We start from the raw sequence: 12,258 nt of genomic DNA on the forward strand, positions 1-12,258 counted from the left end.
CACCAGGACTTAAGCCATGGGTTTACCTGTCTAAGCTCCCTCTGCCTTTCCTGTGTTGCGCATGGCACAGGCAATATTCCAATAGTCCTTTCCTTCAAATTGAAACCTAGTTATTTTCAAAATTTTTAAGAATCCTCCATCTTCCATCTATCCCAGGGGTGTCAAACTCTGGTCCGGCAAGTCCTTTTTTTTGGCCCCCAAAAGAGTTCTTAATATGAATTGCAGCTGACCCGCTGCTACTGCAATCCGTAGTAACGGCGAGTCAGCTGCAATTCATATTAAGCTGCTGTTTTATAGACACGAGTACACTGCCGCTACTACAATTCCCAGCATCACTCATGTCTCTAGACCAGCAGCCCCTCTGCCTATGCATGGCCCCGCATTTTATGAATGCACACTTCCACTTCCATTTTATGATGCCAAGAATGGTAGTAGCGGCATCACTCTTGTCTATTGAACAGCAGCCTATGCGTGGACCCCGCAGAGTTTAAACTGACAGGTAGGTTCAATAATCAGGTATTAGGAAGACTTTCTGCTGCTTTCTCTTCCTAAACAAGTTGCAGGTGGCATAAATATGTTGTTTTTCTTACTCTTGGCACATTCAACAGTTTTCATCAATATTTGGCAGCCTGTCTACTTTTTAGCATCATCATTTTCCGAGTGAAAAATGTATAAATTATAGAAACCTCATTGCCAGTTTATTAATTTTATATTCTACTTATTTATGTGTAAAAGCCTCTGTTCTGTAGATATGCAAAAGCTCTCAATTCTATGTGCGATGGGCATGGTCATCTTGGATATGGTGTCTATAGTTGTCACTCAAAGCTCTACTATAAACCATTTAAAGCATGGTCAACATGTTTGTATTGTCCTTGAACTACTGAGAAACAATCAGCTTTACATCAAATTAGAGAAGTGTGAGTTTGAACAGACCCAGATCCAATTCTTGGGCATACCCCACTAAGGTCAAAACAATAGTGGAGTGGCCGGCACCAACAAACGTCAAAGAAATTCAAAGATTTGTTGGATTTGCAAACATTTACAGAAAATAGTGAATAGTGAATGTATATCATCACCATGCAAAGGTGTAATGCCTTATTTTGAAAAATCCTTGATTACCGTTGAAGATCAGCAGATGAGAAATGTATGTGTGTAATGTTATCAAAAGAACTGTCTCAACTGGTAAAAAAATATTGGTATAATCTTTTTTAAAGACAATGTTTTGTTATTATTATTTCAATGTAATTTTTTAAATCTAAACCAATGTTTATTAATACACTTAGGGCTCTATTCATAATACAGGGGATTAAACATTCCCTGTGAATCTTCCAGGTCCATATGATTCAATTGCAGTACATGCAATTGCAGTAATTGCAACAGGGAATCCATGATTAATAAATAGAGCCCTAAGATTAAACACACTCACTTTCAAACATATGACTCAATGTATTTTTGTTTCAATCGTCTTTTTTGGTTTTATAAAAAATATTTTAACAACAAACAAAAAAACAAGGTACACATAAAACATGTACATTATAACAATACAAATAACCACAAGTTAAACAGTGTAAAGAATATCCATATTACAGGCTAGGTATCTATTTATTGACTAATACCAAAGCGGCCACAAGGCGAATAAAAACACCTACCCATCAATACAAGTATCTAACATTGTACAATCTCAACATAGTCATGGATAGGCAGACCGAAAGTCTATAATATTACACAGATCCATGGTTGGTACCAATACTGTCTAAAAGACATACTTAGAACAAACACATAATCAACAAACAAAATAGCCCTTGGGGGGGGGGGACAGGGATGGCGAGGGGGGAGGTAGACAGGACAGGCGTAATAAGCTTTGGGAGGGGACCCTCAACACTGTGACCGACAACTGACTTGGTTATAATTTACTTTAGCGTAAAAAGGATTGGACATGGGGGGAGTCTTTGAACCAGTCCCATGCAGACTATGTCAGTTTGAATTGTTCCGATCTGTCATTAACCTCCGCCACCAGCATTTCCATATGGCAGATTTTCTCAAGTTCTGAAACCCAGTCCTTAATAGAAGGTGCTGTGAATTGTTTCCAGGATCAAAGCTCTAGCAGCTGTGAGAAAGTGGCGAAGCACGCCTTTTTTAATGGTCTTGAGGGATCTCGGGACCATGGAGAGGAGAGTCAAGATACCAAGATAAGAAGCGAGTTGCTCCCATGGCTGGCGGGAAGGTTGCGTTATCAAATAATGGTGTCATAGCGCCTTGCCTTGTAGAAAAATTGCCTGATCTGAGAATGACATCCCAATTCAGCAAATCAGAGGTTAGTTTAGGTATTGAAGAGATTGGATGTAAAAGAGACCAGTCGATCCAGGGGAGAGACCTAAGACTAATTAGGGAAAGGGATTCCTCTAACAGTACCCATTCTTTTGAATTAGCATTATGAAACCAGTCTATTAATTGCACTAATACTGAAGCCTGATAGTAGGAGATGATGTCAGGAACTCCTACACCATCTCTATCCTTGGATTTAGCCAAGATATGGAAAGCTAATCGGAGGCATTTCCACAGGAAGTGGCGGAATAATCTGTACAGTTTACGTAGATAAGTAACCGGTAGAAGTATTAATAAGGACTGTTTGAAACACATATAATAGCCTAGGCAGTATGTCCATTTTGCGGGTGTTGATGCGTGCAAACCAATTCAGTGGTAAGGAGTCATATCTCTGGAGGTCTGATTGTAATTTACTGTAGAGGGGGTGTAGTTATATGAGAATATTTGGATGGGTCTGATGGGATGGGTCTGATGTAATCAAAACCCCTAGGTATTTGATCGCTTAGTTGCCAATCCTAAAAGAGGTATTGGTGCTGATAGATGACATATGACTAGCGTCTAAGGTAATGTTGAGGATTTCAGATTTTGAGTAGTTCACCTTAAAACTGCTGTGTAGGCTGAAAAATCTTCATAATTGATGGAATCGTGATGTGCGGCGAGTATATGTAAAGAAGGAGATCATCCGCGTACATCGAAAATTTGTAATGCCAGTCACCTTACGTGATACCCTTGACATTTGGGGTATGTGGCAAGGCTACAGCTAGATGCTCCATAACCAAGGCGTACAGCAATGGGGAGAGGGGGCATCCCTGTCTTGTGCTATTCTGGACTTGGAATGAGTCAGATAGAGCGCCATTTACCCTTACCCGAGCTCTCGGCTAGGAACATAACGCTGAAATTCTCGAGATCATGCTAGGGCCTAGGCCCACTTGGCGTAATGGAGAGTACATAAATTGCCAACTGACTCTGTCAAAGGCTTTTTCGGCATCAACCGATAAAAGACATATTGGTGTACCTGTGGAATGGGCATGTTGAGTCAGTAACATAGTTTTAATGGTGTTGTCCCTTGCCTCCCCCCCAAAAATTAACCCTGTTAGGAGAGCCTATTCACTAACAATTTGGAAAATATTTTTACATCAACATTTAGCAGGGATATGGGCCTGTAGTTTGAGCATATCGTGTGATCCTTGCCTGGCTTGAGGAGTACCGTGATATGTGCTTCTAGGCTTTGTGATGGGAAAAGCGTATCTGTCGATACAGATGAGAACACTTTGTTGTGTGTGTAGTGTGTAGCTTGTAAAAACGAGGTGTCCTATCTAGAGATGCCCTTCAGTCTCTGTAATGCTCCAGCTGTCTTCCAGCACTTTGTCAATGATGTTTTTCATGACCTGTTGTACATATGCATTGTTGTTTTTTCTGGACGACGTCTTGATCTTCTCTCCTGACTTGCCCACCCATAGACAGCATGTCTGTTTGGTTGTACAACGGCTCAGAGACAATCAACTGTATGCTAAGGCAGAGAAATGCCTGTTTTAATGCCCACAGGTGCCCTTCCTGGGCAACATTGTTTCCAAGGAGGGTCTCCTCATGGATCCCGAGAATGTTACGGCCATCTCCAACTGGCCACTACCCTGCGGCCTCAAGGCTACTCAGCGTTTTTTGGGGTTCGCCAATTATTACCAGCAATTCATCCAAAATTACTCTACACTGGTAGCTCCCACCACTGCACTGACCCGGAACAATGCTGACCCCAAGACGCCTTCTGAGGCTATTGCAGCCTTTCATGCTTAAAGCAAGCCTTTCTTTCTGGCCCAGCTCTGGTTAGGCCAGATGTCTTCAAACCCTTCTTGTTGAAGGTTGATGCCTCATCTGTTGGAGTGGGGGCTGTTCTACCAGACCCCCCGCACCAAGGCTCGACACCCATGTGCATTTTTTTCCAGGAAATTCTCCCAAGTGGAAAAGAATTACTCCATTGGAGACAGAGAGCTCCATGCCATCAAGCTAGCCCTGGAGGAATGGCGCTATCTTTTAGAGGGTTCCCCTCACAAGGTCACTATCTTCACAGACCACAAAAATCTCCTATACCTACAGTCTGCTAGTCGCCTCAACTCGTTGGTCATTGTTTTTCTCCCATTTAGATTTTATATTTACCTTTAAACCTGGTTCAGCTAACTCCTGAGCTGACTCTCTCCCGCTCCTTTGATCCACAGGATTTGGAAACCACTGCTGAACCAGAGTTTATTATCCCACCAGCCTGTATCCTTGCCTTGACCTCTGTTCAGGAATCTGCTATCCCCCCAGGAAAAACTTTGGTGCCTCCTCGACTCCGCACCAAAATATTACGCTGGGCACATGACTCTAAACTGTTGGCCACCCGGGCGGTCACAGAACTTTCACCCTTCTCTCCCATCTGTACTGGTGGCCCAACCTTCGTAAGAAAGTAACGGAATATGTTAAGGCCTGTGCTGTATGTGCTCAAACCAAGTCGTATACTTTTGCCCCAGCAGGATCGCTTCTTCCTCTGCCCATTCCTAAGAAGCCTTGGTGTCATCTGTCCATAGATTTTATTACAGATCTTCCACCCTCGGATGGCTGTACGGTCATTAAGGTGGTTGTGAACCGCTTTTCCAAAATGGCCCATTTTGTACCCCTTTCAGCTTTACCATTTGCAGCTGTGTTGGTGCCAGTCTTCATTCCTGAAATTTTTAGGCTTCAGGGTATGCCTCTCGCTTTTGGAAAGGCTTTTGCAGATCCATGGACATCTCTGCAGATGTCCGCTCAGCCTATCACCCGCAGACTAATGAGCAGACAGAGTTATTTAAGCCCTGGAGCAATATCTCTGAGCCCTTGTCTCTGCCCACCATGATGACTGGGTAGCACTGCTACTATGGACGGAGTTCGCCCATAACAACCATGTCAGCACCAGCACCAAGGAATCACCTTTCTACATTGTCTATGGCAAACATCCTTGCCTTCCATCTCCTTTACCCTGCTCTCCCAAAATACCTGCACTCAGTGCCCTGCAGAGAGACTTTAACCGCATCTGGGCTTCTACTTGTGAGCATTGCGTCTTGGTCCTGAACCGAGGAGAGATCATGGGTTCCAGCTACAGATGTGTTTGCACCCCTTTTTGCCAAGAAGTTTCATCTTTGTTTTCCCAGATAACAAATTTTAAAGAAGAAAGAAAAGGAATGGATTTTTACTTTACCCCCCTTTTACGGGGCCTCCCCATCCACCAGGGGTATAATGTTACACTTACCTGTTCCTCACTAAAACACAGGTATCTCATTCCTGCGCATGCGGACAGTTCTGTCGCTGGGCCTTCCTCTGTTTCCAAGCTTTATCAACTCTGTCCATGCCACTGGCCAGTCAGAAAATAGCCTTGATCAGCCCTGGCTATTTAGTTAGCTCACAGACTGCACTCAGTGTTTGTGCAATGTGTCCCAAGCCCCTAGTTCTGTGAGCTAGTTCCTGTTCACCTGTGGCTTAATTCAGTGTTTCCTCTGTTCAGCTCCTGCGTTAACCCCTCTTTGTCTAGTCTGTTGGTTCCCAGTCAACTTTCCTGTGCTGTTCCAGTGTTCCTGTCAGTCTGTGGATATCCCTAAGTATCATGTGCCTCCTGTTGCTTCCAGTGTCTCCTGTGTTCCCTGTGCCCGCAGTGGCACCTGTGTCACTAGTGTCTGTCTCCTGGATTCCTGGCAATTGACTCCTGGCATGTGACCTGACCTCGCTTGTTCGCTGCCTGTCTCGACTCCAGCTTTCCTCGACTATCCGCCTGCCTTGTGATTTTGTACTGTGCTTGCCCACCTTGGTGTGCCCAAGGACTGCAACCTGGCTGTAACCAGCAGCGCAATACCCTCACCATCAGAGGCTCTGAAGAAAACCTGGTTATGGCTTAAACTCTTCGCCTTGGTCCTTCTTAGGGCTCACACCACCTCCATATAAGCCCCAGCGCCCCCTAGTGGTCCTGTCACTCCATGCATGATGGTGCGGATTAGGGTCTCCAAGTACAGAGAGACGGCTGTGGTGGGTTGTTGGTTGGGTGCATAGAAGGAGACAATGGTGAACTTCTCCCATATGGAGACTTTAAGAATTAAATATCTGCCCTGAGGGTCAGAATGGGATTTAATGAGCTGTACTGGTAATGTTTTATGGAATGCTATGGAAACACCTTTGGTTTTGGAATCAGGATTGGAGCTGTCGGACCATGTGGAGTATTATCTGTTAAGGAGGGAAGGAATCCGATCAGTCTGAAAGTGGATCTCTTGAAGGAGCAATATTTGCACTGTTTGACATACAGTAATTGTGAGTGCTTGTTGGGGCTATTAAGGCCTTTAGTGTTGAGGGTACGAATTTTCAAAGATAGTGGTTGTACCGGTACTTTGGGTAAAGACATAGGGGCGATGGGGAGGGGACAGGGTCACCAGATGGGCTAAGTTCTCGCGCATGGGGTGAGAAACTAAGGTAGGATAAAAGGTCCCAAACTTCCATCCAATAAGGATGGTAGGCCTATGTGGGGAAGTGGTGGTCTACGGCGGGGGATACACAAGAATTAACCCACCTGGGGGAATCTGTATAACCAGGATTGTAAATTAAATTCAGGAAAAAAAGATAACATTGCGAAAAGCAGCATATTCAAAACAAAAACATGGCGCAAGTAGTAAAGCAAAGTCATAACGGATAAAGTAAAAAAAAACAAAACCCTGAAAACCCCATAATAAATTTTGAAAATCGGAATATATCTGTCCACTAGCGACCTTGTGTATAGGCAACCTATGTCGCTGAAAATGAACAGACTGCTAGTTCAATAGACGAGGTAGTTAGGTCACCCACGTGATATATACTTTGTAAACAACTCACGTTGTAAACAATGAGGAATGCACATAGGGATGACAAAAAAAGGAAAAATAAAACATAGCTACCAGTGGATGTGGAGTCCAGGGAGATAGAGTAAAAACAGCAGTGTCCATACCGATAACTCCATTGCTGGAACTTTTGTCTTTAGAGTAGCGGGGAGAGTGGTGTAATATCCACTTGTAACCGCGTATGGAAACCGTGCTCGCAAAGTATATATCATGTGGGTGACAGTTGCTTCTGGATCAAAGCAATGGAAACAAATGTGAGCCTGGGGAGAGACCACCCCCTCAGGACTGACAGAAGCTGGTAGAAGAATCAGCATTGTGGAAGTTGAGCAAAGGGAAAGTTATCTGGTGTGGGAGGTTGTGAACAAAGCCGGGGGCCAGGTGGACATAGTGAGGGATCAGGTATCTTTGCGCCGGTGCTGATCCAAGGGATTAATAACTCTGAAAAATAGGAAAGATAGAAGAGAAAACACAGATGCCAGGCGAGCTCAAAAGCATCGCAGAGGAGAAAGCGCTGCCTGTGAGGTGGAACCTGTGACATGCTCTGCAGTAGCCTCAGTAGGCAAGGGAGGCGCTGAGGATGAGGGATGTCATTAATGGGCAGAAGATGCAGCAGGAGGACTCCGGTGTGGAGTTGGCATCGCTGATGGCCGTTCTTGCAGAGTGATAGAAGGAAGCTGCGGATCCGCAAGTAGTTGAGGAAGATCAGTCAGGGAGCGAAGGATGTGGTTTTCTACCACCCTTGCGTACAATCAGGTGGAAGGGATACCCCCATGTTTCTTTCCCTTAAGGCATAAATTAGTGGTTTAGGAGCTCTTCTAAGATCTAGCGTATGTTTGGACAGATCTGGTAGCAGTTGGAAGTGGGCCCCCGCATACCCAATGGTCTCAGCCTCTCTGGCCTTTCTCATGTTGTCTTCTCTGGTCCTGTAAAAGTGGACCCTGCAGAGAACATCTCTTGGTCGCTGGGGGTCCTTACTGTGTGGGCCCAAGGTTCTGTGTACTCAGTCCAATTCTGGATCCACATCAGGGGCCACGTCTAAGAGAGATACAAGTATAGAGCAGGCTGCGGTGTGGAGTTCTGAATTTGGAACGGATTCAGGTAGCCCTCTGATGCGTATATTGTTGTGTCGATTACTATTCTCTGCATCATCGTGTAGCAGAAATAGGGTGTTAAGTTGAGCTATTTTGGTGAAGAGGTCAGTGCAAGTGTTTTGTAGTGAGAGCGTGGTAGCTGAAATTTGCTGTAACACTGCATAGCCTGAAATTCAGACTTGCAGCTTGCTTCTATCCTGCCAACACTTTGTTCCAAATTCTGTCTGGTGGGCAAAGCCCTAAGATGTGCCCTCTAGTCCCAATTGTGCTCACCTGTAGCTGGAGAGGTGGTAGGAGAAGAAGGTTCCTCCATAGTGTCATGGATAAGTGGGCTGCGGATTGGGGAGCCTGGATTGCTAGGAGTGTCAGTATGGTCACCTTCCATGATATCAGAGGCTGTGGAATGTGCATGTCTTGGAGGTCCGCGCACCCGCTTCCACAGTTTCGGCCTCCAGAACTACTGGAGACCGGGGCTTTGCGGCCTGGTCCCTCGTGGTGCGGGTGCCAGAGGTGAAAAAACGGCTAGCCTGCTCGCTGTGTTCCCCTTTTTCTTAGGACTCATCCGGAGCTGAGATAAGAGCACTACGAGTGCTTACAAGTGCTGGATTCCCCCAGGGTGGTTGAGAGCGAGGAAGATATGGGTCTCACGCTGCCATCAGCCGGCCATGCCCCCCACTCAATGTATTTTTGAGCCATATTTGCGTATTATACGAGCATAAATTTGACACATCAGCCCCCTGATGTCACAGCAGATGAAAGATTGATGTCTTCCTAGAGGACACTACAGTGTGCCATTTGCTCCACTCTCCACTTAACAGAATGATGCTGTGTGTACAGGGCTCGTTCATTCACCTGTGACTGGAAAGGATCATGAAGACTGTTTCCAGTGACACTCCTTGGTCATCTATCTGATGTCTGTACAGGTCTTTACACTTTTTATAATGTGGAGCAAATGGAAAAAGAACTAGCTGTTGTCACTATGAAAAAAAAGGAAACACTATATGTACCAAAGACTGCACCACTGATCATCCCTTCCTTTAACCGTTTTGCTTGCTAAGGAATCCTCACCATTTGATATGCTCTTCTGTGTGTAACATATCCAGTCTCATGCTAAGTGCTGTGGTTCCTTCTGTCTTTCTGAAACCACAGAGCAGAGAAGAGGATCAAGAATCTGAGAGATTTACAGAAATATAGAATTTAGGGATTCTTCAGCAAGCTTAGAGAACAGAAATCTGTGGCACAGGCAGGTCAATGGGGTAAATTAATGTTTCTTTGTTTTTTTTGCAGGCAGGGCTTTATTTTTTAAAAAGCGACATAATGCTTATAACTTTTTACCTTTGTTTTCAAGCCCCTTTGTATTGACCTTAGCCTTAAAGCTTTCAGGTGTATATTTTAAATTGTATATAGGCTTTGATAAGTATTATAAAAAAGTATGCCCTCCCACTTAATTATATTAAATTCTGAAAGCCATAACCCTAAAGTATCACAAATGCTTTGTGTTAGAGGAACACCACTTTACATAGTAGATTTGCTCTATTTTTACACTAAACATAAGAGATTTTAATAAAATAAAAGTAATAAATGCCCTGGAATACTGTCAGTCAGAATCCTGAACCTCCAAATGGTTCCCATGGTTAGCTCATGTTTCCAAGATTTACTACAGTAATAGCTTTTCACAGAATAGATATTTAAATGTTTGTAGACCTAAGGAATGGAAGTTACAACCTCAAAATGCCTTTTTTATTATTTAATTGTTTGTAGGAGTGTTAGACTAAGGAACAATTTTGAACAAATTTTTTGTTGACTTAAATTTTTAAGCTTATTTTTACAAAAACAGGTATGCTGATTATGAAAGTGCAGTTTTTTTTCTTCTATCAAGTCAGGGTATTTCTCTACCACTTAAGGGATTTGATCAGCATGAGTTGAGTGATTTGGGACTATCGAAGAAGGCTTCTAGCATCAGGACTGCACAAAAAAAACATACTTGAAAAAGGAACAAAGGTATCGTCTTTTTGAACCAGAGAAATTGCATTTCTGCAGTACTTTAGAACTGACAGTGGCTTTGTGTATTGCCATACCATACCTGGTTTAATAGAGGAATTGGGAATTCCAATCTATAACTCAACTAAATGGCGACTATATATCAATAGCTAAAAGCGGAGCTTAAAGTGTGTCCTCCTTCACACTATATTTGAGAGAATACACTTTGATCAGTGAAGGTGGGTGATCCAGAAAACCTGGAATGGATTCCTTAAAATCATTTGCTATTTGCTAGCAAATGTTTTGAATCCTGGACCAGATCCAATGCAGGTTTGCTGGATCACCCAGCTTCACTGATCAAAGTGTATTCTCTCCAGCCTTGGGGAGCTTTAATAAATCAGGGCCAAGGTGTCAGCAGGCCGTGCAGCAGTTGCCGACTAATCAGTGCACTCTGCAGAGGGGGTGTTGAAGTCATTGCCGATCCAAGCCTTATTCATTTTATTAAAAGTGAGTCGGTCGACATTTTCTGCGGAGAGGCGAATGCTCTTGTCACTCACTACGCCCCCAGCTGCACTGAACACTCTTTCAGATAACACACTTGGGATGGGCAGGCAAGGATCTGAATGGCATGTTCTGCGAGCTCCGGGCGCTGCTCAAGCTTGGATGCTCAGTAGCGCAGTGGGTCCTGGCTTTGCAGGTTGCAGATGTCCCATGTAGAGCTCAGGTATTCCTCCACCATGACTGAGTAGCGCTGCTGACTGTCATTGGCAACTGCTGCACGACTGGTGGCTTTCCTCAGATCAAAAAAGTAGTAGTTTGACTTAGATGACCTCTCCTGCTGCGGCCCCCATGCCGCTTAATGTAGTTGTTTGGCAGCCATGGCTGGTGGAACTGCCATAGGGATCCCTCCTGCTGCTGCTGGCATACGGAAAGGCTGAGCGCAAGTCCCTTACAAGCACTTCTTGGTAGTGCTGCATTTTAGGTCCCCTGTATTGGGGCAAGATGAGTTGTTCTATACCAGGCTTAAAACGTGAATCAAGTAATGTAGCAATCCAATAGTCGTCAGTGTTTGTTTTTATGTGCTGTATGCGCAGAACTTTGGCTATGCACTCCTGCATGAAGGCTGTCATGTGGCTCAAAGTTCCTACAGGTGAGGGAATTCTGGACCCAGACTCCTGTGGGTTGAACAGCAGTACAGTCATCCTCCTCTGCCTGGTTTTGCCATCCACGGAACATGCCGCCTTGTGCTTGGGTGAATAGATGCCATGTACCCTCCATATCCTCCTCTGCCCTTTCCTCCCCTTCTCCCATGCCTGCAATCTTCTCCTCATCCTCTTCCTGGATTTGCGGTACAGTATGCCCAGTAGGCACGCATGTCTGGGATGATGTTGTGCAATCACTTGACCCAGGCTGGGTCATGTACTCTACTACCTGTTGTTCAAGGTGCGGTAATAATGGATGCACACCACCACTAGCACCGCTAAAATTTCTAAGGTCCGGCTGGCTTCTTGTTCCCGGTTCTGCAGTTAAAAACCTACCCATACTGCTTTCCTTGCCACTGTAAATTTTTACAGTAAGCAGAGTTTTTTTTGGGGGGGTATTTACCCAAAAAATGCAAGTGCGCTGTGTGTGTTGTATGCAGCACTACTCCATCCTCCTTACTCCTTCAGCGGTGAGTGACGCTTTTAATATGCAGCACAGTATACAAATGTGACGTCCATCTATGCGTCTGTCTGACTGTCTCTCGGTACAAATTTGATGGTGTGCCTTTGTCTGGCTGCCTGTATGTAACACACTGACTGACTATCTATGTGACTAACAGTGAAACACTATACCAGTAGATTACAGGACTGAAGCAATGCAGTAGAATCCAATTATCTATATGACTAATAGTGATACAGTCTAACTATCTAACTACCGCACTTTTATTTTAACCTTAGAGAGGTTATATATATATATATATATATATATATATATATATATACAGACCTTTCCAT

This window comes from Pyxicephalus adspersus, chromosome 4, assembly GCF_032062135.1.
Source record: "Pyxicephalus adspersus chromosome 4, UCB_Pads_2.0, whole genome shotgun sequence".
NCBI classification, from domain to species: domain Eukaryota; kingdom Metazoa; phylum Chordata; class Amphibia; order Anura; family Pyxicephalidae; genus Pyxicephalus; species Pyxicephalus adspersus.